At 46.2% G+C, this 21112-nt stretch overlaps 1 protein-coding gene across 8 annotated transcripts in view; it reads right to left on the reverse strand.

Annotated features, from left to right (window-relative positions):
• Positions 1-21112, reverse strand: part of B4GALNT1 (beta-1,4-N-acetyl-galactosaminyltransferase 1) — a 159824-nt gene that overhangs the window by 52862 nt on the left and 85850 nt on the right. The window contains exon 1 of one of the 8 annotated variants that reach the window (XM_053289377.1): positions 9627-9690. The exons of 5 other annotated variants lie outside the window; for them this stretch is intronic. The gene's annotated coding sequence lies outside the window, so the exon portion shown is untranslated. Of the gene's footprint in view, positions 1-6279; positions 6477-9044; positions 9068-9626; positions 9691-21112 lie in introns of those variants that run through there. 2 more of the 8 variants (XM_053289382.1, XM_053289379.1) reach the window with 2 other exon arrangements.

Here is a 21112-nt window from a genome sequence, read left to right on the forward strand (position 1 = left end):
GGCGCCATGCTTCCTGCTCCTCCCTGCCTAAGCCTGCTGCAGCCATTGGCCGGCCGAATGGCTGGACCTCCCCGCACTCTCGCGAGCTTTCATCAGTCACATGATGTCAGACGTCACGTGCTTCTTCGAGGCTTCAGTTCTGCCTGCTGGGCAAGAGCGTCTGGTGGAGCCTCCGTGCGTTGTTTGTCTGCTGCCCTGCTCTGCTCTTCGAGGCTGAGAGAGAGCTACTGTGACTCGGAGAAAGAGAGCAAACGGCGCAATTCAAAAAATTAAAAAAGAAAGCAATTCAAAGGTGTGTTCGTGCATGAGTTTTTACTCTTTTAAAGTTTCCATAATCCTCGTGCTAAGCCTAAGGGTGCTCCAAGCGGCGGGAGGGCGGGCTGCCCGGACACGCATGCGCGCAAACCACCCTTTAAAAAAATGGATTTTCCCCCTCTCCTCCCTCCCCATGGGGGTGGCCGGCTCCCATTGCTCAAGCCCCTGGCCCCTGTGCTGCCTGCTGCGTGCTGACCCGACCGAGGGAGGGGGCGCAAATTTGCTTGCCAGACTGAGGCGAGCAGCAAGGAAGCTCCCCCTGAGCCTTGGGCATTGTTTGTGTGTGCGCGCGTGTGTGCCTTGAGCAGCCCTCTCTCCTCTCCTCCCTAGCCATTAAACCTGCCCCTATGGCCCCTGCAGTGCTCTGTGCTGCAGCTGAGCCAGCCGATGACTGCTGAGGGACGGGGCGCAATTTGCTTCCCTGCTGCTGGGAGGAAGTTTCCAGCAGGCAAGCATTTGCGCCCCCTCAGCAAAAGGAGCCGAGCCTCAGCCTAGTAGTGGCTTGGCTATCATCTGTGCATTGTTGGCAACGACATTGTGTTTTTGTAACTTGAGCAATATGCTCTCTCACCGGCGGGGTGGTGGATGGGGTGTCTGGGCGAGGCAGGTAGAGAGAGAGAAAAAGAGAAAAGAGGCTTGCCTTCCCGGTCTTGCAGCAGCTTGTTCTGCTGCCCCCTCCCCCCATCTATCCCAATGATCCCAACCATCCCCTTTCCCCTTGCCTTTCTCCACAATAGGGAGGAGGAGGGAAGTGGTGCGTTGGTTGGGCAAAGCGGAGGGAAGCAGTTGCGTGTGCCTAGCCTCTTCCCCCCTCCCATCCATCCCCTTTCTTCTCTTTCTGTTTAAGAAATGGAGTTTATAACAGTCTTCTGCAAAATTATCTCCCTGCTCTTTGACTTTGAAACGTAATGGTATTGGTCTGTGAACTCTTTGGGGACCCCCTTTCCCCTAATATGCTTTATTTTTACTCTCTTTGCATGTGTGAGCAAAAGCTTTTCATTCACTTCCTCTCCTTCTCCAGCGCTGGGAAAGAGGGGCTGCTGCTGCCCCACGGAGGAAAGGAAGGCAGTCTGGGAAGAAACCCCACTTCTGAGCACTTCTGGTGGGGTGGGGGGATGCAGCACGGCCGCGGCGCTGATAGAGTCAGTTTCTAGCGGCTGTGGCAGCTTGCAAGGCGCGATGGGCGCCAGAGACGCAAAGCAGCAGCAGCCAGCACGAGAAGAGCTTGGGGCTGTTCACCACAAATGAAAGGAAGGCAGTCTGTCTGGAAAGGCCACGTGGGGTGGGGCTGCTTCTGCTGCTGGGGAAACCCCGATGCCGAGGGTAAGGGGTGTGGGGGGATGCAGCATGGCCGCGGCACTGGCAGAGTTGGTTTCCAGCAGCTGCAGCGCTTGTAAGGCGCTATGGATGCCAGGGCTGCAAACGGCAGCAGCAGCCAGCACGGGAGGAGCTTGGGGCGGTTGCTCTCCACCAAGTTTGTGTCCCTCCTGCAAGAGGGCAAGGAAGGACGGCGTGCTCGTTTTGTCTTACATAGTGTCTTACATAGTGAGTGTATCAGCAGCCGCTTTCAGGTTGAGCAGTGCTCATCTGAAAGCGGCTGCTGATACACACACTGTGAGACAAAAAAGGTGGATCTATGACCACCAATGTTTTGGAAGGGATAGATCTCATTGAAAAAAAGTCAAAAACAGCATCCAGTGGAAAGGTAGAGGTGCTGGCTGCAATAGAAAGGAAGTTGAGATAGACTGAAATATCTTGAAGCTGAAATTGAAGATCTGGAACTAAAAGGAAAGGAACTGGGTCAGCAGAAATTGTGGCTACAGCAAAGCATTAAAAATGTGAAGGAAGACTCCTCAAACAAAAGTTGTTCATATATTACCCCATGAAGGAGTCTGTGATCTCTTTGATGTTCAGATACTGAACTACTGGATTTGACGCAGCCAGATTGCCTCATCTACTTCTAACTATATATTTGTACTTAATTTCATAACGCAAGTATTTAAATAATGAATATAAAATGGGCGTAGTTCACAATGCTGGATGTGCATTTGTTTGTTACTTTGAACAGTTTCTAAAGTCAAACTGAAGTGCATTTTTAATGCTGTGCAGAGAGCTGGTACTCTCAAACCTACAATAGCTTAGTACAGTTAATTGAAAGCCCCAGTTCATTATTTGTTCCATAGGAACCAAAGTTTAATAGTGCCCCTACTTTCTTCCAGTAAAGTTATCTAGACTTGCCACTTGAAACAGATTACACATACTATTTAAATCCAGCTTCTGGCATTCTGTGTTCCTGGATCTGGGGGTGGGGGTTAATATTTGTGGTTCATGTGCAGGGGTGCCAGTGCTTGTACACTGGAGATTTTTTGGAGAGTAACTATCCACTTCAAGCTTATAGCAGATGTTAGCAGATGGTCATTACAGCAGAGTAATAATAATAATAATAATAATTCCTTCAGAACTGCATCTTGATAAGAATGAAACATTTCCACAGTGTTCTCTGAGAGTTTGATTTTCCTAACTAATATTGTTGCTGACAATCTTTGTGATGATTACAAGGTTTATAGCTCTGTTTTTCTACTTCTCTGAAGTGTACTCCATACAGGGATATATGATGCAAACATGAGAAGCTGATGCATTTTCTGTTTCTGTAGCAAAGAAATTATCATCATTGTTATTACATTTATATCCCGCTCTTCCTCCAGGGAGCCCAGAGCAGTGTACTACATACTTAAGTTTCCCAACCCTGTGAAGTAGGTTCCCAGCAAGTATCATGGCTGAATGGGGATTTGAACTCGGGTCTTCCCAGTCCTAGTCTAGCACTCTAACCACTACACCACGCTGGCTCTTCAATTCAATTCAGTTGGCATCAGTTGCACAAACAAGATGCAGGTGTCTTGGTTGCAGGACTATATGATAAGACTCCTAGGATGTAGCTTATATATGATAGAGTCCTAGGATACAGCTTATAAAAGATAGAGAAGGGCATATATGTTGGGGTAATATATGAGGCAATATTATGGTAAAATATAAGTTTTCTGAAAGATCCGTGTTCAGATGTTTGGATGCCGGGGGGGAGGGGCAATTTCAGTGCTTGCCCTAGGCGCCGTTTTCCGTAGTTACGCCTCTGGATGTGGTGACCAGAATTGTACGCCAAATTGTACTCCAGGTGTGGCCGCACCATAGTTTTGTATAAGGGCATTGCCTGACTGGGCACCTGGAAATGGGAAAGATCTCTTGATAGATGACTGCAATGCCCCTCCCCGACCCTCCAGGCGGGGCTGCTGAATGCTCAGGAAACCTAGAGGACAGAGCTGAGATAGACCAACCCCACCCAGCTCATCCAACCAGGTCTCCGTCACACATACCAGGTCAGCATGCTCACCCACAATCAAATCGTGGGTAAGAGATGTTTAAGCATTAACTGACCTGGCATTCAGCAGCAGCACCCTAATCTAAGAGGGAGTGTTCTCAGAGCTCCCTGAAGCCAAAGAGTTGGGAGAAGAGCACCATGAACATCTTGTTACCAGCTACACTTAGTCTACTCATCTCCCAGGAGCCTCCCTGTTTGCAGTTGCATGTCCAGGCTTGGAGACGGCACTTTGGATATGTTCAGGAGCTGCACTGCAATGTGAGCTCTCAGTTTATTGTACACATGCGGACAAGTCACTTAATTGGCACGGGGATAGTTGCCCTTAGATTTGGCTGCAAACAAAGCGAATTGGAACAGGGATAAGATGTACCCCCTCTCCCTATGTGGGAGCCCCAACTAAGTAGACTATAGCACATTAACTGGTATCCAAGACCACTCTAAACTTAAGAGTGAACCACCTCGCTCCCCTCCCTTCTTTCACAGGAGATAACATGCTAACGAGCAGTGGCGTATCTAGGGAAAATGGCGCCCAGGGCAAGCACTGAAATTGCGCCCCTGTCCAAACATCTGACACCCATCTTTGCTATAATATCAGCTCAAAAATACAAGTCAAGCAACATTTCTGGGGGTGAATTCTTACAAGTTATTATTATTTTTTAAGCACCACACAAATTAAAGACAGGCACTTTCCAAGTCTGAAATCCTAGCTACTTTAGTACAATTAGATCCCACCTTCCCCACCAACAAATACAAAATTAATGTAGCAATACAAGATTCATTGTTCTGCCATCTACTAATGAGCCCCATTTTAAAAAAAATCAATCTGAATTTAAACATACATGGGGTGGGGATGGGGAAATCACACAGAGGTTGTTGGTGTTTTTTAAATAACCTTTAAAAATGCCAGAAGTTGGGAACATGATGAACAGAAGGATAGAGGTTACTTTTCCTCCCTTTTAAGTTGTACCCCTGGAAAAGCTTCTGCACAGCCCTTTAGTTTAAAAAAAATGAAGACTCTACCCTGTTTTAAAACAAAATGTGCTGTGAAGCCCAATCCCAGGCATGATTTCCCTAGAAGTAAGTCTCAATGAGTTCAAAGGAGCTTACTTATCCCTAGAAATTGTGAGCAGGACTGCAGCCAGAGCTAACTAGGGTCTCAGCCAACACAGATCCAGATGTAAACAGAACCAACACGAGACCAAAAGAAGAAGATAGTGTAAAAGGGAAGGAGAGGGAGGATGACCCCTAAGGTAGGAAGAGCTGGGTGGAGCAGGAAGAACAACGGGGACCCTTCCCTCTAGCTTTCTGCTAGAAATAACTTCTTGATCTTTTAGCAAAACTGGTCCTCCTTACCCTATCTCCACTGCAGATCCAAGGGGCTGGGTCCCGCCGCCCTCCTCCTCCTCTCCAGAATGACTGGAAAGCGAAAGGGGTCACCCTTTCCCCATCACACATCCAGTTTTGCAAACTACAGCTTTCCAGAAGGCATGCTTGTCCCTGTTTACACAGTAAGAGACTCATGAGCCTGCACCGCTGCCTGCCTCCTTCAAAGAACCGGCGCTACAATTGAACCCAAGAAGCTGCATTTGGCTTTAGCAAAAAGAGAAAGAAGGGTGGTGGGGAAGCAACACAGTCGACAAGTGTGTTCAGGACCCAGACATTCACGCTTGGAAACTAGAATTGGTTAAGGTCTTCTGATCCTACATAACAATAAATGGATTTGTTTATTTCAGGAGCGGGCAGATTTCAGGTCTCCTCCTGCTGCCATATTCACCCTCGTGTCCTGCGCTTCTAAAGCCTTTCTGATACGAGGAGATTGGCGGTGGTTCCCCATTGGCGAGAAAAAGATATTTGCACACGCTCTGAGTCACTCTCGTGCATCTGCCCCCCTTACTTCCCACCTGTACCAAGGGGGGAAAAAAGCAGGAGCTTATGTGGCTGAGCCCTGATTAAGGCTACATAAAAGCCTAATCCGGTCGAGGAGAAAAATGCAAGCTAAAACATATAAAAAAGAAGCTTAAATGTTGCACGACGCTCCCTGAAGCCGCTATCCTTCACCCACCCCCCGCTGTGTGGAACGCCCCAGCCAGCCAATCAGAAGCAGCCTGCTCACAAACGACTTCCCCATTGTGCGTGGAATTCTGCGCGGCGCGCGTTCTATTAGCTGCCGCTGGTGGATCGGGGGCTCCCTGGAGGGGGAGATTGCGCGCCAAGTGGAGAACGCAGGAGAGAGCGCTGATATAATCCCAGAAGAGATTTCCCAAGAAGAAAGGAGGAGAAAAGCGAGGAGCAAGAGGGGCAAAGTCTGTCCTAGACAAGTCACTCTTTCTCTCTCTCTCTTGTTTCCTCCCCACTCTCCTGTTCAGACCATTCTTGTCTGCCTAGTCATATCCAGCAACCATTCCAATCCCACTCCTCCTTCTCCTCTCCCCGTCTCTGCTGTGCTTGCTTCTTGCCCTCCTCCAAATCTCGGCAACAGTCGAAGAGAAAGATGCAAAACTTAAAAGTAGCGAGGGACAGGTACAGCAGAAACACTGGCATGGTAGGGAGACATTTACACATTTGCTAGTAGAGCGAGTTACGTAACTCACCTGGACACATGGGGCTGACTTCCAAGTAGCCGTATACATGATGTTACACTGGTGCTTAAGCATCCTTTGGGTGGGTGGGTGCTGCTTCATACCAGATGTGACGTTTTAAAGAAAACAAAGAATTCCACGCACACACATGAAGCTGCCTTATGCTGAGTAAGAGCATTGTTTGCAGAGGCGTAACTAGGGAAAACGGCACCCGGGGCAAGCACTGAAATTGCGCCCCCCCCCCCGCCAGAGGCATATCTAGGGAAAATAGCACCTAGGGCAAGCACTGAAATTGCACCCCCTGTCCAAACATCTGACATCCATCTTTCAGATAACTTTACCATAGAATCAGCTCAAAAATACAAGTCAAGCTCATTAAAATAATTTGTTGATTTAATTAACAAATTATGGCACTACATGAAAATTATAACCGCACCTTCCTTGCTGATCTAAGTCAGTTTTTTCAGTTTCTTCAGTTGCCATGAGCCAAACTCCATTTAACTTGCATAAGAGGGATCCTTCTTAGGCCCCCAGAGCTGTATAACTATATTACTGTTCAAATTAAAACTCCAGGTGAGAGCGAATGTGCCAAGAATATTACAGATAGAGCTCTGACTGCAATTTTTCTAATTTCTCTACTTAGTCCAAATACAACAAATACTATCATGAACAATACTGGATGTGACAAAGTCCATGCTACATCTGTAGCACTCACTAGTTTGTTTGAGAAGTGCCTGAAAGCACAGCACTGCAGAATGGGAAGAGATCATTTCAGAAAGAGGAATTTTAGCAACACATTATGCTGAAATCAGAACAAGAAATATGCTGCTACTCTCTCTCTCCTCCTCTTCCACTATAACTCCAGCCTTCCAGAAACCAGGAGCAACTTCAGTTTCAAGACCTTCCTATCCCTACTCTCGTTTAACATCTCCAGCAGCTCAGCACAGCTCTCACTCACACATTGCTCATTCAACACCAGCAGCCTCTGCCTCCTCCTTCCCCACCCTCCATGACCACCCCTACTTATCTCAAAACCATGAAAAGCTTCCCCAGTTAATTTCTGCAGATCAAGCTGGTCTTAAAGGCAGAAGACCAGAGCAGGCCATTATTTCTTAGCTGGTTGGCAACCCCACATAGTAAATTAATTTATGCAGCATGAGGCCAGAATGCAAGGCATTTTCTTTCCCATTTCAGAAATAAGTGCAACGGAGAACAATACACACAACACAGTCTATAGGGTTGCCACCTTTTTTTACTAGTCCTGTTCCTGTGCCTTGAACAGCAGTCTGAGACACACAGAAAGTTAGCAACTGAAGCCTTTCCTGGTATGAAAATGTGAGGGGTAGGGTGGGCGGGTGGAAGCATCACCTGCTTCATTACTGGGAGTTGGGCTGCTATTAAAGGTGCAGGAGCAGAGCTGATTTTAAAAGGTGGCAACCATACAATATCAAAAAGCAGAGTGGGGGCATTTGCAAACCACTGGCAGCTATCAAAAGCAAATAGCAGCAAATTTTAGCTCCTAATCAAGTCACCACTTTGAGAATCCCTCCGCTTCATTAATGCAAACAGCTATCGTCCCCACCCCCACCCCCATGCAAGGGTCTCCTCCAAAAGCACAATAGGCATCAGTAGCAGTTTAGCCCCTAATCAAGTCACCACTTTGAGAATCCCTTAGCTTCATTTATGCAAACAATTATTGCCACCGCCACCACCAGGTTCTCCTTCAGAAGCACAATAGGCAGCAGCAGCAGTTTAGCTCCTAGGCAAGTCACCACCACTTTGAAAATCCCACAGCTCATTGTCCATGCAAGCAAGCTCACAGCCTGCCTGCTTCTTCTCCTCTCACCCCGGAAGAAACACAAAACCCACCCACGCACCCATGGTCTCGCTATTCCTGAGCTGCAGAAGGAAGGGAGCAGCAGCAGAAGGAAGGCAGAAGCAAAAGGGAGGGAGGAGAGGACATCGGGGATTTGCCTAAGTTCAAGAAGGCTTTTGTTCTGAGTGGGGAGTGTGTATGGGGAAGGCATTAAGAGGGGTGGGGGGGGGCACTGACTGCTCCAACTTGGCTGGCATGTGGTGGGGCTTCCCAGCAAAGGGTGGGTGGGGGGTGCAGAAGAGGGGAGGCACCAGGATGGGACTACTCGAGGCTGAGGGCTCCTCCTCCATGTCTCTCCTGTCCTGCATCCTCCTAGGCAGCCGCCCTCCAAAACAAGACAGGGAACCACTTAGCTTAGCACAGCAGCAGCAGCAGCAGCAGCAACTTAGCTTAGGCGGGGGAAACAGAAGCATTCAAGGACCAGCAGGCTGCAGCTGTGTCTTCTCTCTGGCTCACCCGCTGGCCGCCGCGTGCTCCAGGAACTTCCTGTTCCAGCCTCTCCTTGCATGCAAGTAAACCCCTCCTCTGCACATTTTCTTTTTGTCCCAAAAGTTAATTTAAAACAGAGAGGGGATTAAACACACTGTCCTTTTCTGGATCACACACCCCCTGCCTTTCCTCCAAACTTCACTGCGCTCTGTGGATCACAAAACCCTTCTCTCGCCCCTGACTAGCTGACCTATACAAGTTTACTCAGAAGTAAGCACCATTGAATTCAGAGGGCTTACTCTCAAGAAAGCATCCCTAGTTTACTGTAGCTGTGGAGCGCTTCGACTGATGATGAATGAGAGTTGTTGCAGCCTCAGGCAGCATTCTCTGGTTAAGCATTGTTTACAGGGTAGGGCGCGCCTGCGACGACACATACAAAAGAGATGGGTTTTTGAGCAAAAAGTTTACTTACTTTGGATTGGATTGGTCTGGAGAATGCGTGTGTGTGCAGCAGTCAGAATGCAGCCTGCTGGCAGTGGAGATTGGTCGGTTGTGGTGGCCTTTGGTGGGCAAAACAGACGGCAGCAGCACACCAGGACAAACAGCATGTGAATGCTGTTGCTGCTACCTCTCAACCCACATGGTCGGGCAAAGGTCCTGCAGGGCGCATGCTCACTGAAACTGAACTGGCTCATGCTCCTGCCTCAACCCACGTGGTTAGGTTGTGGGCATGCTCACCGGCCCTCCGCCCCGCCCAGACTCGGAGTTCTCGCGTGTGCGCTTCTGCTGCGCCTGTGCGAGTGGAGGGGGTGCCGCCGGAGAAGAGATGCCATGCCAGCTATGGGTGGCAGCGGTGAGCAGCGGGCTGCCCGGCGGTGCCCGAGGGCAATTAAAAAATTTTTTTAAAATTTTTTTTTTACTTTTTTTTTTAAATCATGGGGGGCATGGAATTGCACCCCCCTTCAAGTGGCGCCTGGGGCACGTGCCCCCCCTGCCCCCCTATAGCTACGCCTTTGATTGTTTGATCATCAGAATAAAACCCCTCCGAGCTTACCATGTCTTCAGAGATTGCCCTCCTTCACAGCTACCCAGCAGCTCAATCCCACAGTGGTGGAGAAACTAAAGCAAGCCCCAGGAAGTGGAACAGCAGCTGAGGGGAAGGGCGGGCGGAGCTCTCTTTGCTGAAAATGAGGTCCGGCCGCCGAAGCTGCAATTTGCAAAGCAGGCACTAACGGCAAACGCGGCGGTGGCACCCAGTGCTGGAGCTGGCACCGGGACTGGGGGAGGGGGAGGGGGGACCGCTGCAGTGCACTCAAAAAAATTTTTTTTTCTCAACCCCCCCCCCAAAAACGGCAGGGGATCTTCAGGGATACTTTTTGGCGCCCCTTAGCGGGTGGCGCCTGGCGCACGTGCCCCCCCTGCCCCCCCTATCGTTACGCCTCTGCTAACGAGCCAATTATGCCAAGCAGGAAGAAAGGCAGATAAGGTAGCGAAGTAATGTTCTCCCCATCACAAAGGAGATGAGTCAATGACATAGACCTAGAGGTGTACCCATTGAAATTACTGATAGGATTACTGGAGAGCCCATCCCGGCAGGATATACGCACACAAAAGGAGACCCCCACATTGTTACACCCCGGAAGAACGATCAAACACAATGTGTTCCATCCAGGCCCATCCTGGCCCCTCTAATCAGCAAAGTATGACAGAAGAAATGTGCCCCCAAGACACGTTTTGGGATATATGTATCCCCAGTTCCATGACCCAGTGTGTTCCCTCATTCCTTTTACTTGGGACTCCATTACAACAAGCACTCTCTTGTGCTGCTTTAGTCTTGACACCTGGGACTCCAACAAGCGATCTTCATGCTCCCTCATATGCTATACTTGGGACTCCATTGGGCACTGCTTTTGCCCTCCTACAACCTACAAAGAGCTTGACATCACTATTGGGATCGGTCCTTGGGCCAAACCATCCAGCTTGCCTCGCACCCACAGGAAGCTGGAGCCACGGAGAAACCTTTCTCATGGGCACCTCTCCCATCTTTGCACCCCTCCTGCTTTCCGTCACGCTGAGGAGCGAGACTCTGCAGTCCCTCCAGAGGCCCCTGGGTCTCATCATCCATATCAGGTGAATATGAGCCTTTGCCCCTCCTTGGGCCCCGGAACTATCTCTGCTCTCCTATCTTAAATCCAACCCCCTCTACATTCACCCCTCAAGCCTCTTTTCTCTTGCCCACCGGGGATCTCATACAAATTAGACTTTAAGCTAAAATGCCTCATTGCAGTTGGTTTACTGGAAACCTATTTTTAGTTGCTTTAACCACACAATTCTCTTCCTCTATTCCCCTCTATCAAATAAGTTCTTCTTTTGATTTTGAAAAACCATATTCCGCCTCGATCCAGTCATTTCTTGAGTCCAAATGTTTGCACAAATTAAAACTGGTGGAACTGACCCCCTTAAGAGCTAATTTCCCCACAAAGCCTGAACATTGGGGTGTTGACCAAACATTCCCGGGCCAGTTCCATTAACAGTCTTCACATCATCGACCCTGAGGAAATCAGGCATCCAACAACTAAAAGCTAGACAGTGGTTTTGAACCGTGAGAGGGCTGCATCCTGCGCAAAAACGTTTGTGGCCTGTATGCACTGACAGGTGCATCCTGAGTCAGAGCCCTTCTCTGCCCAGCCACACCGCAGGTCCCAGAACATGCTGGAGCACTAGTCTGCAAGTTATGCTGGTTTCCCATAGACAGCTATGCAAGCCAGCCTTCAAGAATGGTTGTTTTCCTTGAAAAGGAAGGAATGGTGAACTCGACTGATTGAAACATCACTTTCCACATTCTGGTCTTCCTCAGTGGTCTAAAACCAGCAGTGAATGTGAGACACGAGTCATTAAATCACATTTCCCTCAAAGGAAAACAGTTTAAAAATAAATAAATAAATAACAAAACAAAAAAACCCAAACAAGTTTCTCACCCTTATGGCTGCAAACAAAAACAAACAAACAAACAAACAATGCTCAAGGTATGTGAGCAATGCTTACTACTACAACTACTACAATATTTATATACTGCTCGTCAACCAAAGTTCTCAAAGCGGTTTACATAGAAAAATAAATACATCAAGAAGATGGTCCCCTGTCCCCAAAGGGCTCACAATTTAAAAAGAAACAAAAGGCAAATACTAGCAACAGCCACTGGAGGGATGCTGTGCTGGGGTTGGATAGGGCCAGTTGCTCTCCCCCTGCTAAATATAAGAGAATCACCACTTTGAAAGATGCCTCTTTGCTTAGTTAGCTAGAACCCCTGAAACCAGCAGAGCAGCCGAATAAGGTTGCCAGCCATTGTGGATAGGGCTTCAGTGCAAATCCTCCACATGAATAGCAATGGCAGAACAAAGGGCACAAGATAGGTCAGAAAAAATATTTGCTAACTGATTACACAAAATTTGTGAAATCCTGGAAATGTGCTTGAGCTGCATAGTTTGCCAAGCGAAGCTGACAGAGTAGCACATGCAAAGATGTTATAAAGAGAGGCTGGTTGCCTCCCTGCAACCTGGAGCACCCCTCTACATTTGGAACTACAAGCCTGTAATTACCACTGTTTGCACTCTAGATCCCACGGGACTGTGAGATCTTCATTTTGTTCGGCCTGTAGCTAACTCAAAGTACATGTCACTTGGGCACGTAGTCTGAGAGAAGGAACTCTTGGGTCAGGTTCAAAGCACAGGGCTACAAGAGGACCTCCCTGTGCTTTCACCCCAATTACTTTCAGGTGGGAAGCTGGAGGAGACCTGATTTAATCAGGTGCTATTCTTTAAAGGATCAGCCAAGTATTCTCCCTATGTTGGCACAGCGGATCAAGTGAAGATAGCACCTCCTCAGGAAGGAGTGATAAGAAAACAACAGACCATCCCCTTTGCTAATGAGTATGGATGAATGGGTGGCTCAAGGCGGGGGAAGCTTGCTTGTTTACATTTTAGCCACCCCCAGATATTCTAAAAGACACACAAGATCAACCATGATGCGTTCATTTTCCTTCTTCCTACACAAGACTTTCAGATCTTCCCCAGTTTTGTTGTTCAAGAATAGGACATTGTTGTATCCTGTCCACATTTGCAAGGTGTAATCAGCATATTGCCCTCGGGCAAGAATTTTCCTATAAAAGATCAAGACACCCTCAATCCCTGTGTCAGGGTCACCACTGCCTCTTGTGTCACATGTGGCTCTACCTCAGATTCACCAGGTGTTTCTTGCTCAGCCTCACCATCTTTTTCCTAAGTCTTGGCAGAGGCACCTCCATTTTGCCCTGCCTTAACTCTCACTCCTGTTTTACCTTTCACCTCCAAAACAGCCCTTTCCTAACCTGGTCTGCTCAGTACTCTAGGCTGGCTGTGAGATTCTGGTCAATTTTTTTTTTTTAATTTCCCCTGGCTCCTGGACCTCTGCCTGGTTCCTGGCTTCCCACTCCAGCCTTCCTGCCTGCCTCGGAGAAGAGATGCCTCTCGGTAATGACCGAGCTGCAAAGGCTCAGTAAATAGCATTCCTCTGGGAAGGAATAAGGTAGTATATAGCCCCTATTCTCAAAATCCTTCTTCCCATTTGCCTCATTTCTCCTAAAATCCCAAACTGTCCGTTTCTCTCTTGTCAGCCTTGAGTGAACTTAATTTGGAAACTCAGGCCAAATTGCTTGCTAGTTGTTGCTCTTTAACCATTATTTCATCATCCTGTATCGCCCAATAAACCTCATTTTATTTTGAACTTTAAGCTCTCTATTCAGTTCTGTGACCAAAGCTTTGAATAAATTTATTCTGAAGGTGGGACTACTCCATTTCAAGCTAGCTAATTCCCCGCCCCCAGCCTAAAACATTGCTCGGGGTCCCTGCCAACTCCCCGGGAGCAGTTCCATTAACAGATAGGAATGTGCAAAACGTTTCAATGCTGCCTTTAGGGAGTAATAAATTGCCACTCAGCTGATATTTATCCAGCAAAAATTCAATGAGTATGGTAATAAGGGATCTAAATTATTAGCAAATAAATGAAAAAGGTTTCACAGATTAAAATTAGTGCACTTAACTGATAAAGGCATAAACATTATCTGAAGTTAGAGAAGCTAATAAAATTGTTTGTGCAACTTTATTCTAAACTTTATTCTTCAGACCAAGCAAATCTAAATAAAATAATGATTTTTTTAGACTCAGTTAAGATCACTCCCTTTCCAGAAATTCACAGAATGAATCTAAATCAACCGATTCTCAAAGAGGAAATAAGGCAAGAAATAGAACCAAACTCCTGGAATTGATGGTATTACTGCAATTATTTATTTAAACATTTCAGAAATAATTGTCCCTTATCTACGTTCTCTCTTTAATTCAGTGTTACAGGGTAATCATATCCCTGACTAATAGTATCAGGTTCATTTAATAATGATACCAAAACCAAATTAAAACAGGGAATCAGTTAGCAATAGCAATAGCACTTACATTTATATACCGCTCTATAGCTGGAGCTCTCTAAGCGGTTTACAATGATTTAGCATATTGCCCCCAACATTCTGGGTACTCATTTTACCAACCTCGGAAGGATGGAAGGCTGAGTCAACCTTGAGCCCCTGGTCAGGATTGAATTTGTAACCTTCTGGTTACAGGGCAGCAGTTTTACCACTGTGCCACCAGTTCAATCCTATCATCCAATTACACTTTTTCATGAAGATCAATTTTTTTAACAGCTTGTTTGGCCAAAAGACTAAGTAATTTTATTGCTAATTTTATTAATCTGGATCAAGTTGGATTTATTAAAGGTAGAGAAATAACAGATCCCATTGGAAGAATTTTAAATTCAATTTATCATGGGAAGTGTTTAAAAACCCATTGGTTATCCTTACTTTGGATATTTTTAAAGCTTTTGACCAACTCCAATGGCCTTATTTGTTTAAGTTAGTTGAAAAATATCAAATGGGGAAATTTTTTTATTAATCTTATTCGACAGCTATATAATAAATCTTTAGCTTCCATTCAGATCAATTATTGGAATTCAGAACATTTTATAATAAATAGAGGCACTAAGCAGGGTTGCCTGCTTTCACCATTATTTTCCATATTAGTGATGGGAACTTTAGCTCAAACCATTAGAGATAATCAGTACATTAAAGGTTTGAAGATTAATGGTGAGGAGCATTTAATTGGCCTTTTTGCAGATTATGTGGTTTTAATTCTTTCAGAACCTTTGTGAACAATACCGATAGTTGAAGAAGTGCTGTTAGATTTTAGGGATGTATCAGGTCTGTCAATCAATTACCAAAAATCTGAGTTATGATGTTTCAATATGGGTTTAAAAGCTAAAGAACATACTTAAGACTCCAGAAGTAATTACTTATTTGGGAGTTAAAATTTCTAATAAATTATTGATGTTAAATAAATTGAACTATGTGCCAGTCATTAAGTATATTAAAAGAAAAATTGAAAGTTTTGAGCTAAAAACAAAATGCACTTTAAATAAAGGGCATTTCAAGCACCATTTTGGAGGCCTGTTTTTTCTTTGCTGGTTGATTTTCTAGCACTGGCTTCAGATCAGCTTGTGATCTTGCTTTTTGTTTGGCTTGTTATCATACAGATCAAGTGTATTCATGGGCAACTGTGCCCCCATTGGCTGGGGAGGGGGAGGGGGAGGGGGAGGGAGGGGGAGCCCCAAAGAAGGGAGTTTCAAAATGTATTCTAATGGACTGGGAGGCAGAGAGCACCCGTATAGTGTGCCTCTTCTGAATATGATACATCAAGAAAGGAGGAAGAAAGGTTTGATTTTGTAGTTTTCTTTTCTCAGCACTGAGTAGAATATACTGTGCTATTGCTGCTATAACTATCTGGTTTTGATCTCAGATTGACAAATGCAAAGCTTGGGTCCCTTCCTTCCTTGAGTTGTGGTTTGTTTTGTTTGTGAGATAGTGTTATGGTGAGAAATGGACAGTGGAAGCTGTGTGTGTGTTATATTTCTTGGCGATTGCTATGATGAGCTCCAGAGTCTGGCCTTGAGTCTAGGAGTGTGTACAGACTGTTTTTTGTGGTTTTTTTGTGAACCAAATTTGGACTGAACCGCAGGTCTGCAAACTGGTTTGGTCAAACCAACCAGGCCAGCCAGTCGGTTCAATCAAACCAGCTTGAAGCAGTTCAACAGTTTAAACTGGGCTTGATTGAGGGCAGCGAGAGGAGTGAAGGTGAGAGGGGCACCAGCGGGAGGTAGCGAGAAGCATCTTCAAAGTAAATGAAGTCCTTACCAGCGGTACTCTGTGCATGCAGAAAGGCCAGAGTACTGTGCATGCACAGAAGCCAAGTGAATGTGCAGCTTCACCACCATCACATGGGCAGCTGGGGGGAGTGCTGCTGCTCCGAGCAGATTTGGTACCAGTGGTAAGGATCTCATTTACTTTTAAATAGCCCTCTCGCTGCTCTCAATCAAGCCCAGCTCAAATAATCAAACCAGATTGTTTCGAACCGGGTCCGGTTTGGTTCAATCTCAGACTGGCCCCCTTTCCTGAAGGGCAGTCTGGTTCATGATCAAACCGACCCAAACAATCTGTTTGGTGCACATCCCTAGCAAAGGAATAAATGTGCACACACAAAGTATTATCTTCAAGACTGAGGCCATGGGGTGTTAGGCGCTTTACAGATGCAGACGTTCTTTCTTCTATCATCCTTGGATTATATGGTTTCTCTCTATAGGAAATTGGAGTGGAGATACAATGGGGTGGATGTGTCCAAAGAGCATGCGCCGCCCTGCCTCAGGGGCTGCCTTGCTCAACTCCCCCACCTTTCCCCCCTCACTGGCCAGCTCGCAAGACACCCCTGCTGCTGCCCACCGCCATGCTCTTCCCCGCGGTGCACCACGCTGCTCCTCCCCAGCTGCATGCCACGCTCCTGCAGCCTGTTGCTGCTTCCCAGCCACTCGGGGTTCTCCCCCTTTCATTTCTTCAAATATTGCTTCCCTTCCATTACTCCAAGCATCACTGGGTATAACTTTAGTACGGAACAGGATGCTTTAAAAGCATCATTACAGGTGGGTTCATGTTCAAATGATCAGTGGGTGAAGAGTGTGGTTTTACAGGGAGGTTTTACCCTGAGGCTTGGTGGCATGGGCAGGGTTCAGAACAAATGAGTGAAAGGGAAAGTCCCTGTGTCAACAGGAGTCAAGCAGAGCCATTACTCTGCCTCTTCTCCCTCCGCCAAAGCAGAGATAGGACCCAGAGGTATGGCCAGTAACAAGGGAATGGGTCACCCTTAATTCCTTTTATACTACAACATGAGCACTTAGTGGATAATATATTGCTTTATTGATGAAATGATATATTGCTCTGAGTTTAACTTTTTTTTTTTTAAGTAAATATGCAAGGAATGTAGTCCCTTCCTCCATTGCAGAATATTGCAGCATGGGAGAGAAAGTTGTATATAGGGCTCCCCCTTATCTCTCTTTGTCTCTCTTCCTCCTTTCTGCTGCCATGCACTCCCAGCCAGGGACTTTTGGCTGGCTTTTGCTATTGCTCTTAATTAAAACTCTCTCTCACACACACAAAGAGTGATCTCTTCCCTAGTTAGATCTCCTGTGTCTTAATGGAGTCAGAAGTACAGATTTTAATTTTTTTATTATTTTATTTTTACATTTTATATCCTGCTGTTCCTCCAAGGAGCCCAGAGCAGTGTACTACATACTTGAGTTTCTCCTCACAACAACCCTGTGAAGTAGGTTAGGCTGAGAGAGAAGTGACTGGCCCAGAGTGAGTCACCCAGCAAGTATCCTGGCTGAATGGGGATTTGAACCCGGGTCTCCCCGGTCCTAGTTCAGCACTCTAACCACTACATCATGCTGGCTCTCTTTGTGTGGGAGGCAAGGCAGGGGTGAGGGGAAGTAATGTAGTCTTTGGCAGAGAACATGCTGGTCAGCTGGCTAACGAGCAACTCTCCCCACATTTCTTTTTATGCTTGTTGACTACACAAACAGCTAGAAGAGTGGGAAGCTGCCTGTAGAAGTTGGAAGCAACAAGAAGCCCTCCTGGGAGCACTGCAGGAACTCTGCCTCCCCTGCTCAGTGACAATCCAGGCTGTCTCACCCACCATCACTCCTCTCTCCCTCGCTAGAGCTCTCTCCAGCCCAGACACTAACACCACTGCTGTTGTGGTGCAGAAGCACATGGGAATGTGATGCAAGGCTGGGAATTCCCAAGTGCAGTAAAGCAGAAGTGTGCTGTTCTGCACATGTAAATGAAAAAGCAAAATGTGTTACAATTAAAAACACCTTAGAGAGAAGTGGAAGTGGGAGGGACGGGAAGGGACTACGACCTACAATGTCCCGCTAGGTGTGAATTAGATCGCTGAACAAGATATCCTTTAAAAATCCAAATACTGGCCACTGGTGTATGGTGGCATTATATTAATGATATCTTTGTAATCTGGATCAGAAATAAAATTTGGAGCAATTTAAGAAGTATGTCAACACAGTGTTCCAAATTTTGTTTCTGATCCAGATTACAAAGACGTCATTAATATAATGCCACCATACCAGTGGCCAGTATTTGGATTTTTAAAGGATATCTTGTTCAGGTTTTCCCATAAACAGATTGACAGAGCCATATATGGGCCTGTAGCTGTGCCTGGTATTATTTTGTAGGAAGTGTTTATGCAAAGTTGTTGCAAGTAAGAACCAGCGTAGCCATGGCAATGATAACTTCTGTAGGAAATTCATGGTGTAGAACTGGTTAGCAAGGGGATTTTTTAGTATTAATAGAACGTAGTATCAGTGTTAATTGATAATAATAAAACATAGGTAAGGTGTTAGCTTGGCTTGAACATTACTATTAAACTTCAGAAGAGTAGAATGACCTTATTCTGAACTATAACTTCAGCTGTCTGCAAAAAGGTCAGATAATCCTATTTTCTACATAAAGTCAAGTTTCAAGGTTCTGCTTACATTCATCTTTTAGCAAAAGGCCTAAGTTCACAACTTTCCGCTCCAGTTTTCTCATCAATGCTTTTGGGAAATATTAAGCTCACCACAGAACTTTACTCATCTATATTAAAAGGCAGATGTTCTCTACAGGGGTACAGGAAACAAAAACCTTTGGAATTCTCTGCCACGAGATGTGGTGACAGCCAACAACCTGGATGGCTTTAAGAGGGATTTGGATAACTTCATGGAGGAGAGGTCTATCAATGGCTACTAGTCGGAGGGCTATAGGCCACCTCCAGCCTCAAAGGCAAGATGCCTCTGAGTACCAGTTGCAGGAGCGTAATATCAGGACAGAGCGCATGCCCTCAGCTCCTGCCTGTGGCTTCCAGCGGCATCTGGTGGGCCACTGTGTGAAACAGGATGCTGGACTAAATGGGCCTTGGGCCTGATCCAGCAGGGCTCTTATGTTCTTATGAACCAAACCGGGGGCGGTGGGTTCTAAGGAGTGCCAGACTGAACTGGTCTGGTCAAGTTCGAGTCCGATCTGGACTCGAACCAAACCAGGCCAGCCAGTTCAGTGCACATCCCTAATAGCTGACATACATGTATCAGGTTTGAATAATCTGTTGGGAAACTAAGGTGACACGAAAGGTTATGAAATAAGGATTCTAGCCAATCAATATTCCAATAAAGGTGAGCGATAACTTGTGCTACGAGTTTCGTTGTGGGGAAATGGGTGTAAGAGTGGGAGTTTTTGCCAGTTCTGATGAGAAAGCTCTGCACTAACTCTCCACGGTCTTGTCACCTCAGGTTTCTGAAAATGATTGTATTCTTCTTGACCAGGTGTAAGCATAATAAAGTTCTTTTATACCATTAACTGAATTGTGTCTGGACATTTTTCTGTGGCCCATTAGTGCTGGGAATACTGGCCATACCCCAGTATAGGACTGTCCCAAGTTAATCATAATTTTCCTACAATGGGAAATCCTGCTGTTCTGTATATGGACATCACCCTGCCTATAGGCTTCAAACGGAAGATCCTCCTAGCAAGAGAGACTTGACAGCAAGGATGACTCCGAGGAGTAGCATGGGGTAGTGGGCGCTCCCCTCAAAGTACTTCACGCTGCTCTCTCTTTCACTCCCTCATCCACCAGACTGGAACTTCACAGTAAAGTGTCAGACAATACAGTCATAGCATATTATGGCCCAATAGCTTGAATTAACTTTAAACGGTCTCTGTTATTTAAAGAAGCCTCATTTACTCATTCCTCTACCCCTGAACAAACAGCAGAAGCCAGGTCAGTAGAAGAATCCTCCAGCCTCCTAGGACCCAGGCCAACTCCTTGGCTTCTCTCCTGACCAGGAACTGGGCTGGCTAAGACCAAGGGGATGCAGGGTTATCTCCCCTGGGTGTTTTTCACACCGCAGGCTTTAGTGTGAGTTTACTGCAAGGCTTTACTGAGAGTTTGAAGTTGCCCCCCAAAACTGATGCACAAAGTGGATGTTTTTACCCTGGATATAAATTGGGCTATGCTCTAAAACACCATGAAAAACCCGAATCATGTGTGAAGTGCTCCCTGATAGCTCACAGGGACTTCGGGGTAAATCCGGGGGTGGGGTTAAGCCTTTTGCTGCCCGTAGGTGGCCAAGGATTTACAGCCCCCACTGCAGCAGCAAGGGTAGGGGTGGAGGGAGAAAGCCCCCTTTTTTCTCCTTAGAAGTCACCACTGTGCACAGCGGGATGAGGTCAGCGAAGGCCACACAGCAGTGGTTGCGGGGAGGGGGGGGTGAGGGGAAAGTCACCTCCTCTACCTTTAAAATGTTGCGCAGGCAATGGGGAGGGTAAAGGGGTGGATTTCCCTTTGTTTCCCTCCCTGCAGCCGCCGCTGGGAGGCCTTCGCTGACCTTATCCCGCTACCTCTGCTTAAATCTGCCACTGGGTAAATCTGGCCGATATGTGAACACACATCCTCCATTCTGGAGGAGATGTGAGCTACAAGCCCTCTGTGAAAAACAGCCTGCAAATTTCAGCCGACTTGTACTGAGCTGTCTGCCCCACTCCAGTATTTCCTGCCACGTGGGTTTGGACAGGATAACTACACAAATTATGTGTAATTGATGTGAATACGTCTGCTTCAAACACTGCATGTGAAACAATATTCTCGTGCCTTGGATGAGTGAAAAATTACCTGAGGAACATTTGTCAGTTGCTTGACAAATGACTGGTTAAGGGTCTTGGAAAAGAGTTGTCAAAATCTCTTATCAGAAGCAAGTTGAAGACAGATTTGCTTCTTGTTATAACAATAGGTATAATTCCACTTCATTAATCCTAAAAACCTATTTATTTGGCCTGGCCTTCCAAGGCTTGTAAAGTGTTGTTTTTAAAAAGTATTTTAATTGGTTTTAAATAGTTTTAATCATTCTTGAATTGTTTTTATATTGTTTTAGCATTGTTTTAATTGTGGGTTTTATGACTTTTTAAAAGTTATTGTTCACCGCCCAGAGCCTCTGGATGGGGTGGTTTATAAATGTAAATTATTAATTAATAAATAATAATAATGGGGCTTGCGTGCTCTGAGGAAGGTGAGAGCAATGCCAGAGGTCCAA

The sequence above is a fragment of the Hemicordylus capensis genome, chromosome 2, assembly GCF_027244095.1.
Source record: "Hemicordylus capensis ecotype Gifberg chromosome 2, rHemCap1.1.pri, whole genome shotgun sequence".
NCBI lineage: Eukaryota > Metazoa > Chordata > Lepidosauria > Squamata > Cordylidae > Hemicordylus > Hemicordylus capensis.